Source organism: Gallus gallus, chromosome 6, assembly GCF_016699485.2.
Source record: "Gallus gallus isolate bGalGal1 chromosome 6, bGalGal1.mat.broiler.GRCg7b, whole genome shotgun sequence".
Taxonomy (NCBI): Eukaryota; Metazoa; Chordata; class Aves; order Galliformes; family Phasianidae; genus Gallus; species Gallus gallus.
In genome coordinates, this window is record NC_052537.1 from 31,228,236 (window position 1) to 31,255,077 (window position 26,842).

General features: G+C 37.9%; 1 long non-coding RNA gene across 1 annotated transcript; it reads left to right on the forward strand.

The window, feature by feature from the left end:
• Positions 1–20,081: 20,081 nt before the first annotated feature.
• LOC112532701 lies at positions 20,082–26,545 on the forward strand. Its single transcript, XR_003075932.2, has 3 exons — positions 20,082–20,212; positions 23,073–23,159; positions 26,422–26,545. It is a non-coding gene; the product is annotated as an uncharacterized LOC112532701 (long non-coding RNA).
• The last annotated feature ends 297 nt before the right edge of the window (positions 26,546–26,842 follow it).

The window sequence follows — 26,842 nt, forward strand, 5'->3', positions numbered from 1 at the left end:
CCTCGAGTACTGAATTCCCTCGACACATTTTTGAAGCCTGAATGCAAAGTAACTCTTTCATTTTCAGAGTAGATTTTAATTTTGTTAATTAATTTTCAAAGTAATTATTACTTGTGCTCCAGGAGTAAGCTATTTGGAAGAAACAAGAAGCAAACAGGTTTTATAACTAGCTAAAAGGCATAAATATGTTAAGTTTCTAGTTATTAAAGCTAACCTTATAAGCATACACATTTTTGAAATTCTAAGCAGATCTATTAAATTGTTGTTTCTTTGGAAAGTACATATAAAGCAAACTAAGTGACTGTTTCTGCAAACCGAAAGTTGCTTTGTTATATAGATTATAGTAGACTCAAGTCCTTCTTCCTGCCACATTCACTACAATAAATCAGGTGTAATTAGGCTACAGTTAATAGATTTATGTGTAACGTCATGCTGTGTCTGATAGACTCTAAGCTTCCTTACGAATGGGTCAGTAGCAGATCAATCCTGATGAACTCTGAACATTTCTCTTATGGATCTGCTGTTAGCTGCAGTGTTTTCCTGACTACTTAGCGTGATGGATCTGTTGGATCAATTATCCTGTTTACTTTTCTCTCTAAATCATATCTGGGGTCAGTATATATGTGAGCACTTGCAGTGGAAAGCTGCAGGAGTTTTGATTTTTTTTTTCCAAGCCTTCTTTGCAGCCACTGCTTTTAATTTGCTGTATGTCTGACATGGTATAACATTTGTAATATGTGTATAATTTTAATGGCTGTGTGCTACAGTCTTGCTATCACATATACCAGATTTAAGCTATAGTGTAATCCTGTTCACAGTTTCATGGTCTTTGGAATCATTCGTGTGAGTGAAGAAAGGGCCAAGGTCAGATTGAGGTCTGCACTACAAATTCTAAAAGGGGATGCTTATCTGTGTGATTACATTGGAATGGAAGCTGAATTAGGCAGGGTTCAAAAGCACGCAAAGCCATTTTTTTTCCCTGGGCTTAACGTTTATAAAATTATTTCTGAAAATGTATCGTCATTACTTAAGGCATAATTTGAACAAAATATTTCTACTTTGCAGATACGGCAGAGTAGGCTGTAGACAGGCTATTTGCTGAAGGCATTTTGTTGTGCTTCAGCAAGTTAAGTTCATTTTTTTTCACTTAGAAAAATTAGCTGACAATTAGGTTTGGTGCATTCCAGATGTATAAAAATCAACTTGTTGCAGAGAGATTAGGCTGTACTGAAAGCAGTTCCTTGAGCTGTACAATTCTGTTATCCACCATAGTAATCATTAGGGAGCATATCCGGTTGGAATTGAAATCAACTTTGAGTAACGATGCCCAGTCCTAGTCTATGGGCAGAATGTTAATATGGCTTGGTACAGACTTTTCTGTACATGTTTTGGTTGTGAAGGAGCATTTGGTTCCAATCTGGAAGCCATATGGTTTCAAACATGCACTTGCATACATCTGTTGGTATAGAATTGTTTGTGATGGAAGGGACTTTTAAAGGTCATCTAGTATAGACTTAACCTCAGTCAGTCCCTGCCCCCATTCTATCAGTATCTTTTTTGCAGGTGAGTTGGTAGCATCTCCTGAGTATTAATCTTTTTTTGGGATGTTGTGTGTTGGGGATACAAAGGATCCCCAGTAGCATTCAGTCACTGTGGACGTGGGGAATCTCAGCCACTGGCTAAGGCCTTCTGCCAGGCTGATTTCCCTCTTGAGAAAGGTCAGTGTTTAATGCGTGTGATTGAATAAGTAAAATTTTGTCATCTTCTATAAACGCTGTGGCAAATGTTAAATGCATCATTCAAGGAGGTGAACGCCTTCTTTAGGAACAGAAACTGAAGCTTTTCTCATAACTCTTCATAAAGGTTTAGTGAGATATTTCTCCTGATTTCTTGCTGGGGTCCCTGTTCTAGTAAAGATGGTGTGAAAGACATGGTAGTTGCATCCGTTTTCTGAAGAGAAATACAGATGAGTGAAACTACGTACTTGTAAACAGAAAACTGTACTGGTTTTGAAGGAATTCAGAGCCCTTTGTGCATTTATTTCTCAAAAGCCCCCAAAACTCATGTGCTGGGGAATGGGTCTGATAAAGCAGCAGAGTACCCTTTTTCACTTCAAAATTTTCATTTTTTTATCAATAGATTTAGAACTTCTGTGTTACAATGATGCTTCTGTTAATCACTAAGCATTTAAAGGAAGTACTTGACTTCCTAAACATCAGCACGTTATATATAGCTAAGATTTTAATCAGAGCACCAAAAAGATGAATTAAGAAAGGCTTTCTACACACTCATGCATAACATAAATTCTAGTGTAGTCACAGGAGCAGTCTGTATGTCTGTGGCAGCAGGTAAAATATTCACATAAGTGAAGCTGAGGAAAATGAATCCGAACGCTCAGTAATTTTTAATTGTTTCATACAACCCAACAAGATTAGAATCTTTTTCTACTGAGAAATGGATAGAAATTGAATGCACTTTAAATATCATGTTAAACTTAACCATTAACCAAATACTTAAAACTGGAGACAGTCCTGACATTCAGAAGTGCTGCATGAGATATAAGGGTGAACATAAGAGCATGTGAATAGGTTATTATACTTGGAGACAAAAGTTTAATGAATTAAGTCTTGATTTTTTTCATGTGGAGGCAATTAAAATGCAATTAAAATGGAATATGTTCCATGCTTTCACCCAGTTTGGAGCTACACTTTTTTTCTGTTAAAACAAGGAGTGTCCAATTTGCTCCCAATTTCTTCTCTCACTTAAGCTGTAACCTTTACAGATCCATGTGATGTTCCATGATGCATTCTTCCAGTGTCTGCTTGTTTATGTATATAAAAGCTTGGCATAAGGAATGTAGAACTATCAGTTGTATCCAAAGAGGGTAATGAGGTACACCTGTTTCCCTACAAAGACCAAAACTATCTCCTGGAATAAACAAATTAAGATAAACTAGGGAAAAACCTCAAGAAGAAAACCCGTCTACTGCTGTCCATCAGCAGCTTGGGTGCACCTCATGAGCACAGTCCCTGTTGTGCCCCTGGGATCTGCCTGTGGGGCAGTCATCTCTTTCTCTCTTGGAACACAATTGTCTGGCAGGGTGGCTGCAGAGCACAGGTGTTCTTGATAGCCTTGGGGAAAGCCAAAAGATTTTAGTTGCCCTGTAGCTGAAATTAACTTCAGTTCCCAGCGCAATACTTTAAGTGAATGATCTTGGTGTTTGATATTATAATGATGCAAGCTGTGGTAATACTTAATATTGTGATGGACAGACGTAGATGATTATAGAAAATGCTTCTGTAATTAAATCACCCAATTCCATTAGCTTATAAGCATCTACTACTTAGCATAACTAATAGAAATTTTATGGGGGATCAATTAGGATATAAAAGCATGTTCTATTTCTGATCTGGAAAGATGAGTATTCAGGAATAGAAATGAAGGTTCTGACATTCCAGATTATAAATCCATTTCAAGAAGGAGATACGAACATTGGGTTTTCATAAAAAAGCTGCTTGAGCAAGAAAAATAATCCTAAGAAATTAACGGAACTACGGATCACATAACATAAAATGCCTTGGATAGCATGACCCATGGAAATTAAGTACTTTAGAATACTGTTGAGCTTATGGCAATGACTGAGAATAAGATGTTCCTGGAAAGCTTCTCATTACTTGGATTAGTGTAATGGATGCTGTTTAATTACACTGAATTGGTATTTAGTATGAAAATTCAGGCTCCTAAATAAAGCAAGAAAATCAGATTTACTTCTGTCAAGTTATATAAATACATGTTTTATTGTTAAGGAAATTTTTGTGAGGCTTAGGACAGAAGCAAAGGAGAGTTTACGGGTGTGTACTGGGAGGTGTACTCCCATAACAGGAGGGACTTTATATGCAAATTGATGGCCAACTTTTCACTGCCATGACTATCTGCAGCCCTCATCCTCTCAAGAAAATGATTTAGTCTAGTAATGGGTTCACTCCTGTTTTTGGTCCAAGTGAATTCTGTGGAATGCTTCTGAGGCATGAAATCTCAGAACAAGCTAAAATCATGATGTTGACAGTATGAACAGTCTTTCTGAACTCAAACTCAAAACAGAGAGATCACTTTTTCAGATTCTTTAATTTCCACTGGGACTGGACCTCAGTAAGTTTGCAGACAACAACAAATTGGAGGGAAGTGTTGATCTGCCTGTGAGCAGGAAGGCCCTACAGACTGACCTGGACAGCTTGGACTGATGGGCTGAAGCCAATGGGAGAGATACTGGTCAATGAGACCAAGCATGGGGCCTTGTTCTTGGCTCACAACAATCCCATGCAGTGCTACAGGCTGGCTTGGGGCAGAGCAGCTCACCTGATCAAGGTATGCAGGGCTTTAGCATTAAAATCTGGGAAGACATGAGTGCATACATAAGCTGATATGTTACAAGTCCTGCTGCAGTTTGTAATGTTCATGAACACTTTACCTTACTGTTAAATCCATATAGCTTTTTTTTCCCCCTCAAGGTTTTAAGGCTTTGTTAAATATAATCAAGAAATTGAGCCATTTCTCTAGAGGCTTGTTTGACCAGCTCTATTTGTGGCATGTATTGTTAAGGAGATGAGGGTGCTCATTGTCAATGACAGACCTTGCAAGTTTAAAATGCAATCTGTGCGCAGTCTCATTGCTCGCCTAAAGTCACTCACTACTTATTCTGAATGAAGTGAAAATAAATACTTTATTTTTTTTTGACTTGATTTAGATTCCTAGGGTAAATGAATATTTCCAGTTCAGGTTTTTTGTTTTGGCCATATCTGTGGGTGGAGATTCTGCATCCCCTCTGTGCAGCCTGTGCCAGCATTTACCACCATCACAGTGAAAACGTGTGCTTTTATTTTCATGTGGAACTTCTGGTATTTCAGAGAGCACTTTGCAGACTTGTTCAAATTGTCCGTCAGGGCCTCCCAGGTTCTTTCTATGGAGCTGTTTTCCAACTTGTTGGTCCAAGTTTGCAGTGCTTTATGGGTGCAGGGCTTTATTCCTCTTTGGGTGCAGGAGGATATGGTGGACAGAATAATACATATGGATGCAGACATCAAAGGAAAATGTTTTTTTTCTTTACTGTCTTCAGCTCCCAAACTGTACTTAACCTTTCAGTAAGAATCTGTCTTGTTTTCACATTTCTCAGTACGGTACGTTTTTTTGTACGCTTTTTCCCTTCCTTCATTTTTCATCTCACACAGTAGCATCTGACAGCACCATCATCCCAGGCCCCCAAATATGAGATGTGATTGATTATTGCTTTCTACCAGACATCTTATTTTAAATATTATTGCTTTTGTCCTTCTTCCTCTTTTGTCCTTTAAAGTTCCCAGAGTGCTATCAATTTTTATATTTCTCCATTTCATGTTTACTGGCTCCTGTCACTTCTAATCTGGTGTTCGTGCTTAGAACACTCATCTATTTTTGTCATAAACATTTTCTTTTCTGCAAGGTATTGTTATTTCCCTTGCCTGACACTTTTCTCATTGCTTTCTGTGACAACTCCTAAGAATTCTGTTCTGTGTCTGGGAGGAAAGTTGAGATTTCTGCACACAATGTGGCGAAGCTAAGCTTAAGCTTTGGGTTAGATTTTTGGGGGCAAATCAGAGAAACAGACTACTGCCAAACAGGTGAGGATGTGAGAGCTACACGTGAAATACAGTTGCATTTTCAGGGGCTTTTCATACTTGAAGCGTATCACTCTGCCTTATACTGACTGGTAACAGGTTCAGCATTAGTATTGCACTGACTGGGTGCAAACAAGACAGCAATTAAACTCACATTGAACCTCTTTCTTGAGATTTCTTGATGCTTACTATCAGGCTTAAAATATATTGGGCTATACTGTAGCAGATCTTCACAGGTTTTTTCTTTCCAATCCTTAGGAGCAGTAATAGCTTTTCAAAGGCTGTAGGACTTCACACATGCAGTGAGGCAGCTGGTCTGGGGAAGAGGTCACCTCCTTAATTTCTGAAGTTTTGACCGTGCTTAACAATGAGAAATGCAAGTCAGCAGCTTGAGATGGATTGTTATTAATTACTGTAAGGCAATTAATAACCAAAAAAATATGCACCACATGTCTGGTTTGCAAATCTTGCAAAAATTGCAGGCCCAGTGCCAACCTAACTTAAAATAATGATTAAAAGAAATCTCTTACTGTTTTGAAGGTGGGAGAAGATGAGGTGTTTGCATAAGATTTGACTTTTGTATTGGATCATGTGTTGCCAGTTAAGCATACTCAGAGTAAAATCAAAATACAGGTGTGTAGTACCGAACGTTTATTCCTTGGGGGATTTCACTATTGAGCTTTTATTTATTTAAACTGATTGAGGTGTAATTCAACAAAGCCTCTAAAGATGTGGGGAAAAAATTTTTAGGAGTGTTTTGTTGGAGTAGTGCTCATATCTGTGTCACGTCCTGTATCAGTGAAACAGTGCCAAGTTCTAGTAGAGAAACAGAATAACTTATTTGCACATTTTTGCCATTGTTTTTAAAAATTAATTTCTGCTTGTAACACTTTTTTTTTTACAATCATTTTCTTCTTTCCTAATAGGAAGAGCCAATTTATTCAACTCTGCAGTCTCTGGAGTGCCATTAATAAATCATAGTATCGAAAAAAAGTGAAAATATTATTCTCATTTTTCATTTTCAGTGCTGCTTGCCTTTTGACATTTATTCTGTTTTCTTTTCATAAATTATATACTAAGGAGAAACTGTCACAAAACATTTAGATTGAAGACATATACTTTTAATCTTTAGGTTTAATACTGACTTTCAAACAAATTATGACATTTTGCTTCAATTCTCTGAAAACATACATTAATGCAGCTGTCAAATGCTACCATGAATTAGAAAGTTGGGGTTTCAGCTGGAGCAATAAAAGCGTCTGAATAATTCTTTCAATATTTTCTGATGGCTTTACTTCTGGAACAGAGGATGTAAGAAGATAATGAAATCAAAACCATATGAATCTGGTGTTATGCTTTATATATTTTGGATGAAGAATCTATAGATATACGGGGGGCTATGCCAGCAAGTTGTAGGTAAGGTTTCTTCTCTCACTTAACTCATCTCCTGTTGCTGGAAAGTGGGTCTTCCTTCTAGGGAACTTCAGGATGGAGATTGCAGTGGAAGATATTACTTGGACTGGAACATTTGAAAACAGTGTCATAATTTCTCCTAATCTGAGTAAATAGGAATGTAATGTCTTCAAAAGTCTTTAAAGTAGAGTGTACATCTTCAGATGGCAGAGCACTGAGCGTATTACCAGAGTGCTTTATTTGTTTTCTAATGCTGATTCATGACACCATTTTCCAATTCCTAAATTTCCTATTATTTCCTTTAGTGTCTCTAACATACTTCTATCATTTTTGAAAGTGCTTTGAATTACTGCTTGAGAGCTTGGTGATAATATTGGTGACTTTTGTAAAGGTATATACACTTCTAGGTTAGCTCTTCTCAGTATCTTCTGTGTTAGCTTGGAAAAAAACCTTGTCACCTGGTCCTTTTCAGCAGCTTCTTGTTCCCTCTGCTGGGCTGACTTTAGGAAAATGTTCAATTCCCTCTATGTACCTCACAATTATCAGCTGTATTTCAAAGGATAATAATTAAGAAAATATATAGAGGAGATAAATTGATTTCGGTTTTTGAAAGTTGCATGTAATTTGGAGATCTGACAACTGCTAAGCAATCTTTTCTTTTTCATTGAATAGTAAACGTGGAAAGGTTTGGAAACTCCACTGCTTTTTATTACTACAGAAGGGCAAAGAGAAGTGCATCCAGTCCTTCAGAAGGCACTAGAATTTTGTCTAAATGTCTAATGAGATGTACGTGATTGGCTTCAGTAGATGACCATCTGCACATGTAGGAGAGAATCAAGGTTTGCAGGGAGGTGCTGCAGACCTTTTGAAAGCTCTCCTGACACCAATGTGAGAAAAGTGAGATGCCAAAATGAAGTTTGTGAGCAGATGAATTCGGTAAAATACAGTAATTATTGATAGTGGTGTACTGTAGGCAAACAAACTGATGTTTACAGTCACTCTTAAGTATCACACATACTTTGAATACAGTTTGGCATCTGGTAGCATGCTGCCATACATTTGCTTGGCATCTAAATTCTGCCGCTTGATCTGGAAGGACTATCAGGCTTAGCACTGCAAGTTAAACTTGGAGGCTTGGCTTGTATGACTGACTAGGAGACCACTGCAATGGAAGAAGGCTCATGGAAGATGGGCAGGGACAACGTGCTCGCGATGCTCAGAAAATAACATAGGGTGATGTTGACCACTGCTGCAAAGAAAGGCTTAATTTCTACACAAAGGGACTAGAGGGGGGTAGCCTTTGCTTTAATAGCCCCTTTTCTGTCTTAACAGTTTTTTTTCCGGGATTTAGCAGTTGTTACACTTTCAGAACAGACTGTAACTAGAAATTTAACTTTGAAGATATTTGCTGGAATCATAAGTGCTAAAAACAGAAACATGTGGGCTCAGCTCAGTCATGTTCCAAAACACAAGCAAGTCTTTCAGTTATGAAGATGAGGGCATTATTTCATTAATACATTGGGTTTGGTGATTATATATTCCTATTATATTATACAAAGTTGATTATATAAGAATCATAAAAAAAAATTCCATGTATTTCAGGGCAATAATATTAATAGCTATTATTTCTTTCATCCCATGCAAGTTTGGAATTGTATCTCCATTGTCATGCATGGTGCTAACATGAAAACATGCAGATACAGATTGGGAATATATTGCTACATATTCCTGAATGTATTGCTCATGCAGAATATTAGCTTTATATTTAATAAATATGAGAACTTTCAGTTGAACTGAAGCATCAAACATAACAATTTTAGTTGTAGTAGTTGTGTTGCATTTTAAATAGGCTACAACTCTTGTCACAAGGACTGGGTTACAACGCTTCTGTATTGGGGGGTAAAGGCTGTTGGAAATCGAATTGATTATGCATAACATTTTATTTTGTATATTTTTATTTTTAAAATCTATTCAATAATTGGTGCACCTGTTCTCATTTCTCTCTCTCATTGCAGACTGATATAAAAGACTTGCTTATGATTGGGGTTTTTTTGTTTGTTTTCTGGAATACAATTTGATTTTGGTTATTAGCTTTTGTATTCAGACTATAAAGTGCTGTTGCCAAAGGTGAATAGAGGGAGAGTTTCTATCTCCAGACATGTCTGACTTGACCTCTGCTGTTGGAAGCAGTTGATCAAACTGTTGTCTTAAGGGTCTTAATCAGTTTGGAAGAAGGGTGACCTCTGCCTCCTTGAGTAGATGAAAGAAAGCGGAACGAGGGTGTTCAGCTGTCTTCTCTGATTTGAAGAGGGGAATGCATGGGATCTAAGGAGGCTTTGATCTACTAGGACTAACACTGGGATGTTATAGCTCAAGAAGGAGGAGTATCTTTAATTTATTTTTTTTTAAGATGTCGGTATTCCTGTGCTTGCCACCTCAGTGTCAAAACTGAGGAAAAATGACCTTTTTCTGATGGACAAAGCCACATCTTGGGAGCAAGGGTAGAAATGCAGAGCAAATAGTGTCTCTTGCCCCTGTCCTAGGATGGGAGAGCTCAGCATTATGGTGTGTGATAATATAGTTGTTGTTCATGTGGAAGAGTGGCCAAGAATGATTTTTCTGTCATTACTATTATTAGTAGGACAATGTCTTTTCTCCTGCTTTTGCTCTTCATAAGAATGCACGTATCTTTTCTGCATGTATTTCATGCAAGAGTGAGTTCAAATCTACGTTCCCAGTTGTCCTGTTAGAGATAAATGTGTTACAGACCATGGGTAATCTCAGCAGCCCCAATTACTACTTTTCTTTGTGTTTTCATGACCTTTAAAAAAATTGATCTTCCCAACTCTGTGATCAATTAAATGGCCTTTTAAATCTCTTTTAGTTTCCTTAAATCTTTTTTTTGTATCGTGCTCCTTACCAGCACGTAGGTGTTTTCAGTGGTTACAATAAATGAACCCCAAACGTCATCTCTTCCATTTCCTTGGTACTTGTAAGAGTAAGTCAGAAAATTCAGATGTAATGAGTATCTTTCACATGCCTGGATTTGTATGAAAATTATAAGAATCACACCTTTGCTACAAGTAAACTAAAAGATACTGAAACCCTTCTTTTTGGAAGGAGGTATCTGGAGGGGGAGCACAAATGTCCTGTTGTGTGCCAGACAGGTCTCCCAGCCGTTCTTTTAATAAGGGATCAGTTCAGAAGCTGGTAATTTTTGGCCATATGGTTCAGAGAACAACCTGGATGATGAAAGACCCAGAGCCACTTTTATTTCACCAGGAAGTCCTGCTGTCCTGTGACGGTTTTGTCTTTTTGGTCAAAACTTTCCCTGACTAATGAGGTTTTTGCTGCTTCTGGTATCACTGCTCTTTGTTGATGTCAAAATATCTCCTGCAAATTAAATACTTTCCTCATCATAGTGCCAGATATTTGCTTTCTCTGAAAGCTTATTTTGGCTGTGGTATTCTCCCACAGGTGAATTGCTCCTCAGATAGCTCAGCTGTTGATAAATGTCTATTTAATAATAAATATTAGCTTGTGTCAACCACCTGAATACTCTAAAAAAAAAAAAAAGCAGCCCCTTTTGCTTACACAGCAATCTGGGCCCTCATTTACTCATTTGAATAAAGGCTAATGTGCTATGTGGACATAGGGTACAAAAGTGCCTGAGAGTTGGTCACAAATCATCACTGTTCTTTTCACAATGTGTTTTTTTTCTACCAGAATCTCTGTGCAGAAAAATCATTAAGGAGTTCAACATCCGAAGAAGTAAAACCTGCAAAAATCAAAATACCTCTGATTCACTGTTTGTAAGATTTCCATAACGTGTTATGCTGGGGTTACTTCTGTGCTTTTATTGCAGTACAGGCAATTACTGTCATTCTGCCCAGAGCTGTTATTGTAGCTCTTAATATATCACTTCAGTGGCTAAATTAACAAGCAGTGCTGTAATGGACATTTTATTTGAAAAATAATTTGAGCTCAGCCTAAGATTTAATGAGCCATGTGCTGGAGCTGTAAGTTTATTTTCCTATCCCTTTTTGCCATCCCACTCATAATGAAATTTTATTTCAAAAACTGAATTTTTAAGTAATTGTGATGCTGTCCATTAGAGTTCCAGAAAAACTCTTATAACCTTTTGTGATTTTTAGTGCCTAGCCTCTTTCAAACCACAAATGAGGAAAGTTATTTTGATACCTGATGCCTTAGAATGCTCACATCATTAAAATCAGTATGTATTACTTGATTTTTTTTTTCCCCTTTCTGTACTATCTCTACGTATGTTTTCAACCCTTTGGACCAATGCGTGTTTGTTATGATAAATACAATAATATGGTTTTAATCTTGGCTGCTCTGATGTAATTCCAACAGAAATAATAGTATTGAATTGGTGAAAATTTGCTGAGGTATTCTTTGCCAAGTGTTGCCTTGAAGCATGACCCTTCAAGATGGTTAATGCCATCTGTTTGCATGTACTTAAGATTTTTGGAAACAAATGCATGTGGTTATGCCTAGGGTGCAACTACAATTATTCAGCTGAGAAAAATCTGAAGCAATGACTTGTAATGAGAAAAAACCTATGGTTTCCATAGATCTGCATCATCCACCTAGAAACCATCCCCTTGACACAAGACAACTTTCCAAAAGTTGGAAGCATTTACATTTTTTCTACTGTGCTTTCAACTCAAATCTATTGGGAGAAGATAATCTTTATACTATGGTCTCTTGGTTTTATTGCTTTTGTGATGGATTTTATGCTGTGGATCTTCTTACCTAGCCACATCGTTAAAGTACTTGAGTAACTCAAACCCTGGAGAGAGACTGAAGTGTAACTGTCAGCTGCTACAGAAGGCAGCCTTCTAAATATGAAGTGCAATCTTGTGGACCCAAACCATAACACCTATGAAAACCAAACTAAATTTAAATGTACTCAGGAATGACTCTCGTGATGTACTTCAGCCCACTCTGCTCCATCTGTAGCTGGTGGGAGTTGAGCTCACTGAGGGTTTTGCTGAGGATGCTTAACAGCTTGTAGATGTTTACATTTGAATATCATTCTTAACTGGATATAAAAAATATTGATTGGCTGTAAATTATATTTATTTAAAAGCTATGTTGGAAGTGTTGTTTGGGACAAAAGTATGGACTTCTTTATTTCAGCTGCCTTTGAACTTCTTCTGTAGATGGGCTTTCTGCATCTGCACTGCTTCTTGTATTTATATATTTTAGATTGAATACGAAGAAATCCTTCTTTCTTCTGAAGTCAATAAGAGTTGTTTGAGAGATTGCAGAAGTGGGTGAGCACGCCTCTGCTTTCAGTATTTTAGGTAGCACATGAACAATTTCATAGTGCACTGCCCTCTTACAGGCATCCTCCATTTCTACCTTTTCCTATAGAGCATAAATGTGGCTTGTCCTTTTGACATATCCAGGCAGCTTTTTGGAAACTGTTCTACTATTCATCTCCCCCAGACTCCTACACTTTTGACATCATTCTCTATATCCATATCCACACAAGAGAATGCTTTTATTTTCTTATTTTTATAGTGACAACAGTAACAGCTTGAGAGATGCTGAATCCAAATACTAGTTTTGGAAGGCAAGGTTTACATAAATGACAGCTTGAGTGCATGTAGTAGCAATAGTAAATACATCCCTAATGGGAAGGCATCCTCTTAGGGTGTAGAGGCATTACTCCTATACTGCCAACAGTTAGCTGTAGTAATTTGCCTTAAGTTAATGATTGGGAATAATGCTGAAGTACTATGAGAATCTTTAAGGAGGATGGATGCTTGCTATAAACCAGATATTTAATAGGTTGTAAACATGAGCAAGTCCCTTAAGTATCTGCCTTACAAATATGAATCTTGGTCAGGAGGAACAAAATCAAATACACTATAGCAAGCTCTTCTCATGATTGCTTGCCCTTGGCATAAAACACTTGCCTCTCTTACAAACTATATTGTATTGCTCTCAAAGAAAATGAGATATCAAGACCCGTTCCTTCCCTCATGTTGGAAAGAATTTTTTTTTTCTGGTAGTATTAGATCTGCAAAAGCCTTGAAGTATGGACTGTACTAACATTGTAAGGTTGTAGCTAATCACAGAAGATTTGATGAAGGTCCCATCACCAGGCTGTCTAATAAGTGAATAAAGCTATTCCTTTATGACTTCATTAGACAGAGATTCAAGTCTATTTTACTCAAGCATGCTCCAAAGGGAAAAAGGGACATCTAGTTTCCATGTTGTATGAAAATGTTTCCAGTGTTTGTGTCAGCTCTTTAATATATCTAAAAGTCACCTCATTTTTCCATTAGGGTGAGTTACCAACGAATATACATCTGATATAGGTTGGTTTGCTCAGCAACAGGGCTTAGTACATTAGTTTAAGAACCAATATATTAGTTAAGCAAAAGGAATCCATAAGAGTGATAGTTCTAAAACTTTCAATTTCAGCTTAGAGAGTTTTCTTCCTGAATTTTGGATGACGCATCCAACAAAGAAATGGGTAGATTTGCAAATGCATTTGGGGAGAACATTAAGATGCTGGTGTTTACAGATCACTTGCAGGCCAGCCAAAGCAAATGCCTCAGACAGAGCAGCTCATTACTCTACCTTGTGTCCTTAATAGTACCTACAGCCTTATACTGAACCTTGATTGAATCTATTTCTGAAATGCCTACCATGGAGAACTAGGACTTAAATTTTGTAAAGAGTTATTGGAAACAACTGCGCAGGAATCAAAACCTGATTTGTTTTTAACATTGTAGAAACCGTAGATCCCATCTCTGTTTTCAACAATCCCAGCCCTGTTTTCAAGCTCTGGGGACCTGGTTCAGGTGCATTATAAAGGCCCTGATAACCTGATAGCAATGAAACTGCCTGATAACTGCTTATAAGTAAGTAGTTACAGAGCAAAAGAGGGTCATTACTCCATTTGACCTACATAGCAAACTGAGGTGCCAAGGGTATAATGTATGCAAGCTGCTATGTGAATGTACAGAAGACTTCTGCAATATTGTAGCTCTTTCTTCTACATGTGCTGCTTGCAGGTGAGACCGCTGAAGCAAAAACTATCGCAAAGCATGTCTGAATCTTTGATATATTTTGTTTAAAAATGATTCATTGTTCTGTGGAAAAAAATATTAGTAACTTCTATGGCCATTAAGGATCACCACGGTAGCACTTTTAATTTGATTTATAAAATGTGGAGGCATGGTTTCGTGTCAATAAAGAAATCAATGCATCATTGTTTCAGATCATGACATTTTCAAAATTAATTCTATTTTCTTGATATGAGATAACAGTATTTCATTGTCTTCTGCTTGCGTCGTTACCAGCACTGTATTAGTCCTGTGGGTGTTATTACCACTGTTCTCTATTGAGTATGGGAGATGAAAATACATCCCAGAAATCTTTTTCTACAATTATTTCTGAAAGCAACAATGGCCAGTGTATGTGGGCTGTGTCTCGTCGTGCTGCCTCAATTCAGTGTCATGCTATTGAATGTCACAGTGTTCTCCTCCTTAGCACCTACTCCTGCTTCGGGACTATATTTAATAGAAAGGAGCTATTCTTCTCTTTATTCAAAGTGAATTGAGTCTCTTTTGTCTGCAGAGAGACATCAAATGCAGAAGCCCTTTTGTTAATCATGAAGGACGTTAATCGGAAGGTTGTGCAAAAAATAACAGAACAGCACTCGGTTCCTTATGTGCTGAATCTGGGTCCCTGCATCACTTTCAAATTTCCACCTTTTCCATCGTTTCTCTATTGTTTCCACATGTGTTACTGCACTGTGAGCTTTGCCATGTGCTATTTGGTTAGATTGCAGAAGCTAGGGATGGATCAAGTTTCCCATCTACTGCGGTTGTAGGAATAACAATAAACCAAAATCTCTCAATTCCTGTTGAACATAGGGTATGATGTTCCTACCTACTCAAAAATTTCTAGGCACTTCTGTATTTTAAAGGTTAAGAAGGAATGATATGTACATAACCTTTTTGCTCTGTGTTGCCTATAGTAAGATCAACAATGCTTTGATTTCCTTCCTCTACGTCCAGAAACTTATTCTTTGTTATACATACATTAATGTTCTGTTCCTAGATCACAGTTTCATTAACAGGTGTGACTGTCGCTATTTTCCATGCATTTGTGAAATTTTCTTGTCTCAACAATGCTCATAATCCAATGACAATGAATTCTTTTCAGCTTGAGATGCTTCCAATCAGACTGGCACGTGCAGAGAACACTACTGGTGGGTAACTACAGTTGCAGGAACAAATCTCTGTGGTGCAATAATTTGGTCTACTGACATCTCAGTGTTTTTGATTTCCTGAAGATATGTACAAAACCATTTCTGATGAACAGGAAGGAGAATACTAAAAAAGGTTTCAAAGATTCAAAAGATCTTACGATACTTCATGTGCCAAGAAATTTTGCATCAAACCATAAAAAAACTAATTTCAAATGTGGCTCAAAGTTCATGTTTTGTTTGATATTCTACCTTTCAATGCTTTTCTCTTTTTCCTATTTTTTTAAACAAACTGAGGATTAAAGCCTTTATGAAATTAGAGTTCTATAACAGGACCTTAAACACAGCTCCGCTGCTTTGATACTGTACCATAAATCATAGAGTGTTTTGGGTTGGAAAAGTCCTCAAGGATTGTCTACTTCCTGCTCCCAAAGTAATCAACACTGTGAATTTCACATTGCAGCTCCCTGAATGTTTCAGTAACGTATTACTGTAAACTTGTTCTTATTATTAGAACAGTAAGTTAGTAGGCTATATTATTGAGGCAAAAAATGCATGTCTTACACACAGCTGTCCTGTTTCTCCAAGGAATATAAATATCTTTTTAAAAAACACATTAGACTGAGAGTGGTGTTTAGGGGGCCTCCAGCATGTGCGTTGTTGCATTGTGGATGACTACAATGCTCATTAAAGATGATGAGTATGCTAGATACGTCAGTCACACTAAAGTTACACACTAACAAGTCGAGGCTTAATGACAATGATTAAAAAAGTCAAGGATTTGTTATCCTTGGATTACTGTTGGGGCTGGAATTTGTAATCTGGAATCTCAGGTAAGTAGGAGAAAGAGCAGAGAAGCAAAAATTCAAATGGAAAACAAGCAGGAAATGATAAACTCAGTTATTATTGAGACCTTAGGAGAAAGCCAACAGAAGAAATTTCCTTTCAGAAAACTGTTGGAAGAGAAGCATGGCTGGAATTGCAAACAAGAAAATCAGCTCATGTTTCTTGGGTCTCCTGTGTTCAGCAGAATAAATGCATGTATTCATAGGCCTTAAGTAAACAGAAAGGGATTAAATAAATACCGTTTGCTCTAACAAAATATTTTCCAAACAAAGTCAACTTGCACAGATTGCTTGTAGCTCAACTGAGCACTTGAGATAAAATATGTCTCCCAGTGTGAAATTCCTGGTTCAGCAAAAGAAAAACAAACAGCTTTATAAAAAAAAAAAAAAAAGAGTTATCTTGGATTAATGTTTTAGTTGAACAATTATCTCCTAGAGAGGAGGCCTTTCTATATTTATTGTGTAAAATATAAATCTGAATTATTAACAGATGGTGTTAAAAATGAAAGGAGTTTGTTTCATGTGCCTTGTACTTCGATTCCCTGTAGACATTTAAGTAAGGGTCAGGAGTCTTCCTGGTGTGACTGTTGCATGTGTTATTTCTCATGTCTTCAGACAGGAGAAAATCTTTTCAAAACTATCTGTTTGCAGGAAGAATGCTCGTTCCTTAACAATCATTTATTTGTTTACTTCCTGAGATTGTCTCTAAACGTGTTCTTGCTTTGGCAAAGGGGAGCCTAACTTTTACTTCTGATTTATGAAAACAGGTGACCGCTTTCAATGCAACAAAGCATGAAAAATGGGAAAAGGCTGCAAATAATAATAGATGAACCACCATAATGGAAAGATCAGTAGACTTTTTTTCTGTGTGCAGTGGTTCTTTTTTCTGTTGTATATATTAACTTCAGTTGTAACGGGTCAGTTTCACACATAGAAATTAATAACAACAGTGTAGACATCACTGCTCTTAAAAAAAGATTTTTAACAATAGGGGAAAAAAGACAAAACAACAATAATGCTGAGGTCATTGGGAAGAGTAATAGGAGATCTGATGTTTTTCTGAAGAAATAAATGCAATGAAGTGTTAGACAGGACATACCACGTGCCACAGAAGCACTGTTTGAACTAAAGTTAGGTCAACGTTAACATTTTTTTTCCTGTATTTGACTCTTGCTGCTATTCTAAATTGGAAGTATTGGTTTCAGCAGAATTCACTTGTTGTGTAGCCTTTCCAACTGCATAAACGGATGAGTACTTGTAATATAACGTGCTAAGGCTGGCTGTGGCTACTCGGTTGACTGAATTACTTGAATGCTTAGATATCTTAGCATTACTCGTGTGGTTTCAGTTACTTTATAATGCAGTTTAAACAAGACAGTGGGTAACGACTACATCACTTTTTAATCAGATTTACCCTTATTTCTTTTGGGGAAATGCCTTAATGTCTTAGAAGCTCTTTTTCTTTGCTCTGCCATTTACATCACGTAGATATTACTCTGTGGTTCTGTGGTAGTCTGATAATGCTCTGGTAAATGTTATCGTTCTATGTCTTGCCTTCACCACTCTTCAATGATGGTTCTGGATTCCAAAAAGCAGGTCATTAACTTCTAGGACTAATGAGTAAGAGTATATCTGTTAATTGGTATTATAGTGCTTTGTAGCTCCAATATAAACAGGCAGACACCAGAGTTTGCAGCTCCTCATATATCTGCATGGTGTTAGATAAGAGCTGGAACAAATACAAGGGCAGATTCCTCTGAGACTTTGCTCATATCAACTGCTCTGACAGAAGGAACAGATATTTTTGGTCTTCCTTGTGGAGAGTGTGAGATCAGGCCACTGAACCCAGTGAAATAAATGCAATAATGCAATATTCCTAATGGGTTCAATTTAGCTGTTTCTCCCAGAGTTTCTGATCCCTCAACCTCCAATTCCCCATCATAGTAAACGAGAAGAGATGTCCTACATAGGACAAAACATGATATGATATGGATGATCATAAGTGACGTTGACTCCGTTGGATGATTGGAGCTACTGCTTACGTGGGGGGGAATCTATGGATATATGCAATGTTATGTAGTTAAAGCTTTAAAGTCTTCCCCATGGAGCTCACTGTGATTTGGCACTGAGGGATGTTATGGGATTTGGAGGTAAAATAACCAAACTAACTAAATTCATCGTCAGTCTGGAATATCTAGAAGAAAACTAAATCTGTTTGTTATGCCACCGTTCTACCGTTGCTTCCTCCTTTTAAGAGTAGAAATGCATTAGTTGATCTGAACCCTACTTTGCCTCCTGGGCAAAGCCCTGATATTCCATCTGCAATTGCTCACTTAGCAGTTTTCCTCCTCATGCTTTGGAGTTTTCCTCGGAGTTGTACCTTCCATGTGAAAGTGTGCTGTACTTAAAAGTACTTCTCCTGTTTATTTGGTTTTATTGGTGTTTCTGGTAGTGCCTATTTTGTCCTAGTTAAAACGTCTGTTGCTAATCTTCCACTTATCTCAAAGGGCCTTCACAGTATTGTGCTGCACTGAATGTATAGTGTGCAGCTGACGTTTTACAAATCAATCTGAGCTTAAAAAACCATGCTGTGTTGAAATAAACCAGCCTTGTATGTGTTTAAAAATAACCTCTAATATCCTGTACAGCAGCTGTGAGCATTCTGTCATTGAAAATTCCTTCCCTGTGTGATGTACCTATTCTATTGCATACAGAAGCCTGGTAAAATTCATCCTATGAATTTTCATAATTCTTTAGCTCTGGGCTTCTGAGTGTGTTATTCTTTGAACTGATTATGTATTTCTCAATCTCACGTCCAAGATGACTATCTGATATTGCTAGTGCTCTGGAAGTTTGTTTCCTTAGCCCTGAGATATTTTCTGCCCGTGTGTTTCCAGTCTCATTACTGGATTCACATAACATTTTGTGTAGGTGGCTGCGGGTTTATCATTCTGTTGATATTCTTTCATGGCTAAAAATGTTTGTTCCAGACCTCACCCACAGAGTGTGCAGGTAGGTGTTTTACTGCAGAGTAAACACATTGAGTTATGCATATAATAGGAACACACAATTATTTGGAAACAGGTCTTCCAAAATAGCAGTAGATCCATTGTCTGAAACAAATCACTGTATCTGCTCTCAGTGATTGTGATGGTAGAAGGCCATCTGTGTAAAGGGAGCTATGTCCTACCCCAAATTTCTAATTTGAAATGACCATCACACCAGGGCCCTAGAGCAACTTGCGGCCTCTGCTGGGGCCCATACTGGCTCCTTCTACAATCTCCTGCGTAGCAAAGGTAAGAGAAGTAGAATGGGAGGCATAAAAAGGCAGAAAAGGTGTTGGGAATATGAAGTAGCTTGCACTTAGGCGTCCTTTGCAGGTAAAATTGCTCTCAGACAGTTTATAACTTAGTATAACACTGAACAGATCTAAAGCAAATAAAACTTCAATTAACTAGGTTGTTCTACAGCTCTTCTGGTTGTGTATACAGTCCTATGCATGTTGCTCTGAGCATAAAAAAAAACAAAAACAAATTCTTTTCTCTTTGGAGGTACCATCATGTCTTAAATTGAGTAAGGCACTGAGAGATCTACATGGCTTGGCAGCTGTTCCTTCTGTCTCTCCAACTCAACCCACCTTACTGAGTTGCTCCTGTTTCTACTTCTGTTAGTGAATGAGGGATCAGTACTTTGCCCCCACAGTTTCTTCAGGTAGGTCACTTAGACAGCAATTATAGAGCAGCCATGGTAATAGAGGAAATCATTCTTACTATCTGGAGCTAAATGAAAAAATTGTGTAATATTTCAGTTGGTAATAAAAAGTTGTGAACACTGATCCCATGAGTTTGCAAGAAGTTATTCTGACATCAAACAGGAAAGAGGCACTTAAAGAAAGTTTTCACATAGAAAATATTTTAATTTCAGGAGTACCTTGTCCTAAAACAAAACCAAATCTGGAAGGAGTAGAATTTTCTGCTGGGACTTGGTAACATTTCATGGACAAGGAGGATGTGACTCATGCTGCTCATGACTGCTGGAACCTATAACCTGTAAGTCTCAGCTCTCTGAAGTCTCACTCCAGGCTCCCCTTCAGGCATGTACTACATAATGACTCAGAGCTGTTGCCTAAAGCAGAGTTTTTCCTTGTCTGTTTTGTCTTCTCTTGTTGACTATAGGGCATTAGAACTGTAGCACTGCTGCAGTGTGCAAGGGAGGGAGGATGGAGGATGCAAGTATGAACTGTGGTCCATTTTAGCTAATGTGCAAAGTTGTAAGAACTGCTTAGAAGGGATAAGGAGAAGAACAAGATAATGTTCTTTTCTTTTTAAATAATATTCTACCTAGTGTCAAGTAATATTTTCCCTTTTGTTCTTCTCAGCTGCAGGGAATGCCTCAGGAAGCAGAGCAGTCAAGCTCTTAATTTACTTTCCCCTCGACAGCTCCAGGCACTGCAGCAGAGGCAGAGCCTTGCTGTTGGTCTGTCTTCTAATCAGTCTTGTCTGAGGGAATTATGCTTTGTTGCTTACCACAATATGCTGCTGCTTTGCTGTCTATTATACTCATGAATAAATGAGCAGTAAAAAGTTGAAAATGGCTTTTATTTTCATCAGGCACAAAATCTACTTGCAACCCTCATGCAGTATGTTAATTAAACTGTTGACTTACTATCTGTGAGCAATCTCCTTGTTTACTTTGCAGTGAAAAGCCAGAGTGTAGGACTAACAGTGCTCTGCAAAGAGACAGAGAATGATAGACTTCTACCCCCTGAAAATACAACTTCTTTGCTATTCCCCAGTGCAAAGCACTCATCCTTGTGACCTGTGGCACACTGGCAGTGAAGAAGTTTGCCATCATGAGTGGCTGTTACTTTAGTTCATTTATGACAGTTTTGCTATCATAATTAAATGCTTTTCGGTAACTAAAAGAGCTCTGGCTTATCAGAGGCAATCAAAGCAGAGGCAGTCTCACAAATAGGAAGTTTAGCCCAATTTTGCCTCACAGAATCTAAAAAGGGCTCTTCATAGTGTTTCCTAGAATCCTCCGAATTTGTCCCAGGAGGCATCTGGAATGTGGCCATAAAGAATAACAAGTGAGCTTTGAGAGAACCTTTGGGTTGCTGAAAGAGGGCATGAAGTTGCCTCAGTCACACAACCGAACCCATATTATGCCATTCTGCAGATGCATATTCTATCGATGTTTTGTTACAATTTCACCTGGGTTAGAAGGAGGTGAATGGCCTTTGTGTCCTCAATTCAGAGAAAATGGAAAGGGTCAGTAATCGGTATGTCCTATGAATATTCACAGGACATCTTTTGCACTGAATGTTATCTATTAATTATACTATCAGGCGAAAGTACAATGCAAAGAGTAAATGGTGCATGGATTATAAAGTGATCATGTTTTCTGAGCGTGGCCACACCATGGAGAGCAGGTACATAAAGTAGCTCCCATCTGGACATCAGCCTGGGAGAACATATGTGGAAAGGGCTATAGGAAACATAAGTGGGCAGTAGAGCGGGAAAGCAGGGCTGAGCAGACATCGTGTGGGAAGTCTTGGAAGAGTTGGTTTTGATTACGTGTTTTCTGTGTGGTGGCATACAGGGCCTAACACCATAAAAAATCCACTGAGGGCTTTGAGTTCAGTTGAGGGACAGTAGCTCTCTTAGGTCAGACTGTTGAGTGCCAGTGTGTTAGGCTCGGTTTGCATTTTTGTTATGAATAGTTTGCCTCAGTGGATGCTTTCTGTGGTTAATTACATTTGTTTTTCTCATTTCTCATTAACTTGCTGCTGAGATATTGTTAATGATTTTGTACATTGAATAGGTATTAACGATTAGTGCTCAAGATCAAAAAATACTTAGGCAGTGAGGCCTTTCAGAGTTCAAACTCTGCTTCCTTTCCTTTTTGCTATCATTTTGCTGACCAACTTGCATGTTTTTCCAGAGTATATGAAGAAAGTCAGCTAACATGAAAGAGCATAAGCAAGTGCAGGGTGGAGAAATCTAGGATCACAGGTCTTTGGTGGGAAGAGATCTCCATTATGGACTCAGCATTATTGCAGGGACTATCTCTGTCTCTTCGGAAATGCATCAGGAATCAGCTTAAAATGTATTACTTTTTCTGCACTGACTACTTTGTAGAGACTTGTGGAAATATATTCCATTCTAGTGACTAAAAACTTTGTTGCATTCAGAACAAATTCCTCAGCTTACAGTTGTGGCCAGTGTATCTGCATTTCGTTTTGTGAAAACAGCCGTCTTTTTCACCCTGTTGGAATGCATTTTACCAACACATTATTCTATGTGACTCATAATGTGCAATTCCTACTGTATTTGTACGGTTTTTTCTTACTTATCAATGCTTACATTACTGCCTTACACATTTATGTACTGCTACCACAACTACACCTAATCTATATTTGTGATATGTACTATTTCCCTCCTAATATCTTGTCAGATATGATAAAGAAAGAATTCAATGGTTTCAAAGAAAAGTAGATATTATTTAATTCGAGAGCTTGACTTTGCAGACCGGAGAACTTTACTTTAAAGTAACTTTCAGTATCTGTGATTTATTGAACTTTTGTGATAACAAAGCCTAGAATAAATTTGGGTATATGTCATATTCATTAAGTACCTTTACTATAAAATAAGGGCAGTGCATTATCTAGAAATTTAGAGATGTTTTCATTTTCAAATCCATGCAATATGATGATCCAACCTTCTCATCGTGTAAGGATTCATTATAATGAGCTAAGAATAACATGAAAATGAAATCATTACACATGCTTTTTGAAGGCAGAAAATCAATGAACTTGTGACAGCAGTATTCAGTATAACATTGTACCAATTTGCCTTTTTCTTCATTCTCTATGGCCAGTATGCTCATTAGTTTGTCTCTTCTTTTCAGCCTTTTCTCTTGGACTGATACAATGATCTTCACTTTGAAAGAAGAAACAGAGACATTTTTAACAGCAGAGAGACTTCACAAGTACTGGTAAGTATGTTTAGACTGTGTGCTCTTGTGGCTGTTCCTATAGGTCCATTTACCAATGTTTTCCCATGGACAGAGTCCTGTGAGTGCTGCTTGAATGACTGTACTATATCATGTGTCTGTGTTCCTCCAAGCAGCTTAGCTCTTGTTTTTTATTTCTTTTGCCTCACAGGAGCATTGGTTTGTACCCTAATGATGCAGTTTCTGAAATGTAAGGGTCTTGTGTGATATAGTAATTTGGTGTTATTAGTAGGCTTGATGAATATGAGGAATACAGTAATAGTGTGCAGTCCATTTGGTATTTATGGTGCTATATAGCTTTGTTCCCAACACAGAAGGTCTTAAAGTATCCTTCCTATCTTTTTCAGCCTTAAAATTATGGCTGTTCGCTCTCTATGGGCTATTAACCTTGATTGTATGTCAACCATATATTTTACCAGAATTTCTTACGCAAATGAATCTCACATATTGTTTTATATTGCTGTTAGTACTGCTGTGTGCCTCAGAGGCTTTAATAAAACATACCTGCTCATGGCCTACTTCTTTCTTCCTTAAAAACAAATCAACTGAGATCAGTAGTGTTGTTCCTGGTCTAAAACAAGACAGCAGAATTAGGCTGATCTGTTTGCAGCATCCCTTCATACGCACCCTTCAAAGAATTGAGCAAATTTAAGTATATATGGCAATGCTTATTAAAAAAGCATGTGTGGAACTATCCATTTTCTATATTTTTTATACAGAGGCATGATTTTGTGTAAGTTTTCTCATGTGCTTGGATTTTGAGCAGGTTTGGGGCTGCTCTAAACTGTATTCTTTGTACCATCAGATTATGTGCCTTTCGGAAAGCTCGACTCCTGTGAGAAATCCAGGCAAATGCTGCAGATAGAAATCAATAACCGAGGCACCATGTCAGGTCTGCAGAGCTTTTGTGTCTGGCAAAGTGAAAACATGTATGCCAACAACAGAGATTCTGTTAACATTGGGATTATCGCTCTCTGCAACTGCAAATTAAGAGCCGATTTCTGATATGGTGGCAGCAATACAACTCAAACTTTTACAGATCTGTGGAGGGGTGGCCTAAAATGGGAGTCAGCACTCATTTTAGCAAGTCCTCCAAAACTTGGCTAAGTCATATCTGAGAAGTTGAAGAAAAAAATAGCACAAAAAGCTGGCAAGCAGATTGGCGTATTATGAGATGTCAGATGAGTAAGTTTTAGCAGCAGGTATTGCTGCCCAGCCTGTCCACACTCAGAATAAACATGTTTTCTCCCCTTGAGTGCTGGAGTGTGGCGTGCGTCAGGTGTGGAAATGGTGCTGAAAAAGTCAGAGGACAGCATGGATAGTTCGTTATGGGAGTGCTTAATCATTTATCTGTGCTAGGGAAGAGGGTTAGGTAACAACACTAATTGGGCAGTAGTCACTCAGCCTTACATAAGCTGCATGTGGACGGGCACAGCTTCTGCAAGCAAAAGAAATCACCAAGGAAATTCAGCTTTTGCTGGTGACTCACCTTGCTAAATCAGCTGAGGTGAAGGAAACTTTCAGATAGGAATGAGGAATGGCTCAAGCTCTTTCTCTATTTCATCAGGAATTTAAGGCTCAGTCTTGTGAGGAAGAAAGTATCACCAAGCTCTGCATATTTACTGCAGGAAAAGAATTTTTGGAGAGTTGAAATGGGTTCTGTTTCTCTTTCTTTCTCCTTTTCTTTTTCTTTTTTTCCTTTTGCATGTGAATGAGATTAATGTCAAAGCATATGACAATCTGAGTTTTGCTCGGCTTTCAAGTAGAAGCAGCTACTTTGCAGACATCCTCACTAACATCAGCTTTGAAAAGTGAGAAAGACTGTGCTCAATTCCTTGGGGTAAAAAGAACGATTACTCCCCGGCTTGAGGAAACAAAATATGGATTTGGGGTAAAATCTCAGAGAATTTCTGAGATTATTTAAAAATGTTTTCTTATGAGAAGATTTCAACATTTGCTATCCAGGGTGAGCTGGAAATTGGACCTCTGGAGAAGATGCTGGTCCCTGTCCTTTGATCAGACCACTGATGAACTTCTTGACTGAGACCCTCAGCATGCAGTGAGGGTTGATGTATCTTTTCCTACTAGAGCTGGATGTTCCTTCTCTTTCTCTTCACATCTATATGTGTGTATATATATCCATAACAATATATACATATATATATATATAAAGTATTAACATGGCATGGTGTACTTTGTTGCAAAAATAGGGTATGGGTGGCTGAATTAGCTGTCAGGATCTGACTCTAAAAGCCTGTTAGTGGCAGCACCAATAAAGCACTGCCAGCTGGAAATGTATACTAACACCAGGTCATTACCAGGGCTGAGAAACTGATGCTGCTCTCAAGCATCAGTGGGGGAAGTAAAATGCAGCGCTTAGGGAGCACTCTGTCTGTGTAGTCTTGACGACTCTATACCCACATCTTGATAATGACCTTGTCAGGCTGTGTGTTCTAGGGACAGTTTTGAGGCTGGTTTGTCATTAATTAATATTTTAGCCTTCAGCAGAAATTGACAGATGGAAAAGCCGTCGCAGCAGAACTTGCCCTTGTATTTAAGTATCATTAATGTGTGCTATAATCTGTTAAACATGCTGAATTTGGAAACCTATTAGGCTTTGATTTATAAATTAGAAGTTAGAAGATAATTCATGTCAGCAACAATAAGCTTACAGACCTGGATGGTTCATTACAGTGGATGCTGTTCTGTTCATTACTCATCATGGAGTAACATCATTTATTTGGGATAGGTGTCTATTAACCAAATAGTAAAATATTTGAATAATGTATAAAATGCCTTAAAATTGGAATTGCTGTGAGATTTATTTCTGAAGAAAGAAATAACACATTTAAGTTCAAATTAGCTCAGTGTGCTGTGTGAGTACATAAATCTGTATAACACCTGAGTGCAGAAAGTGCCTAGAAAGCAATCCCAGGTGCCTTATTTGGAGCAGCTCTAGGTAAGCATGAGGGAGTCAGTGTACATCAAAAAGTCTCATTATGTGTCTTGATGAATTTGAGGCAACTATAGGACTTCAGTTTTGTCCCCCTATTTCCTTGCACTGTTCTCTGCAGCAGAAATGGACTCTCCTTATGGCCAGGGCCATAAGCATATGGCCATTTATATACTCTTATAATTACTGTTAGCTGGTTTTGGTGCTACCCACAGTATTTTTTATCTCTTAAATTATTCTCCACGCGAGATTTGCAACTGGAACTGTGATTTTTGTTTGTTTTTGTTTCAGAATGATAAAGGATCAAGTTTTTGTTTGCTTGATGGAAGAAATCAGGCTTTAATAAACACAGGAGATGCTGAAATATGTCTGAGAAAGCTGGTGACTGTTATCACCAGTAAACGTAAGAAAACATTCTGGTCTCTTATGTCATTTTAAAATACAATGCATGCCTTTTAAACAGGCAAAGTTTCATTGGGTTTAGTGGAGGGGCTTTTTGAATTTAGCTTTAAGCTATGCATTGGGAAGTAGATGTAGGGCCTGTCATCACATGCTGCAGTAACTACTGGTAAGTCAAAATGCAGAGGTAAGCAAGATCTGCTGTGGGTTAGCTGTGATGCACCTAATGGATACAAGGAATCCATGACTGTGTTACAAGAGGAAAACGGGCTGCAAGGCAGGACGGGATATTTTCCAGCAAAGTGCTGGAAAA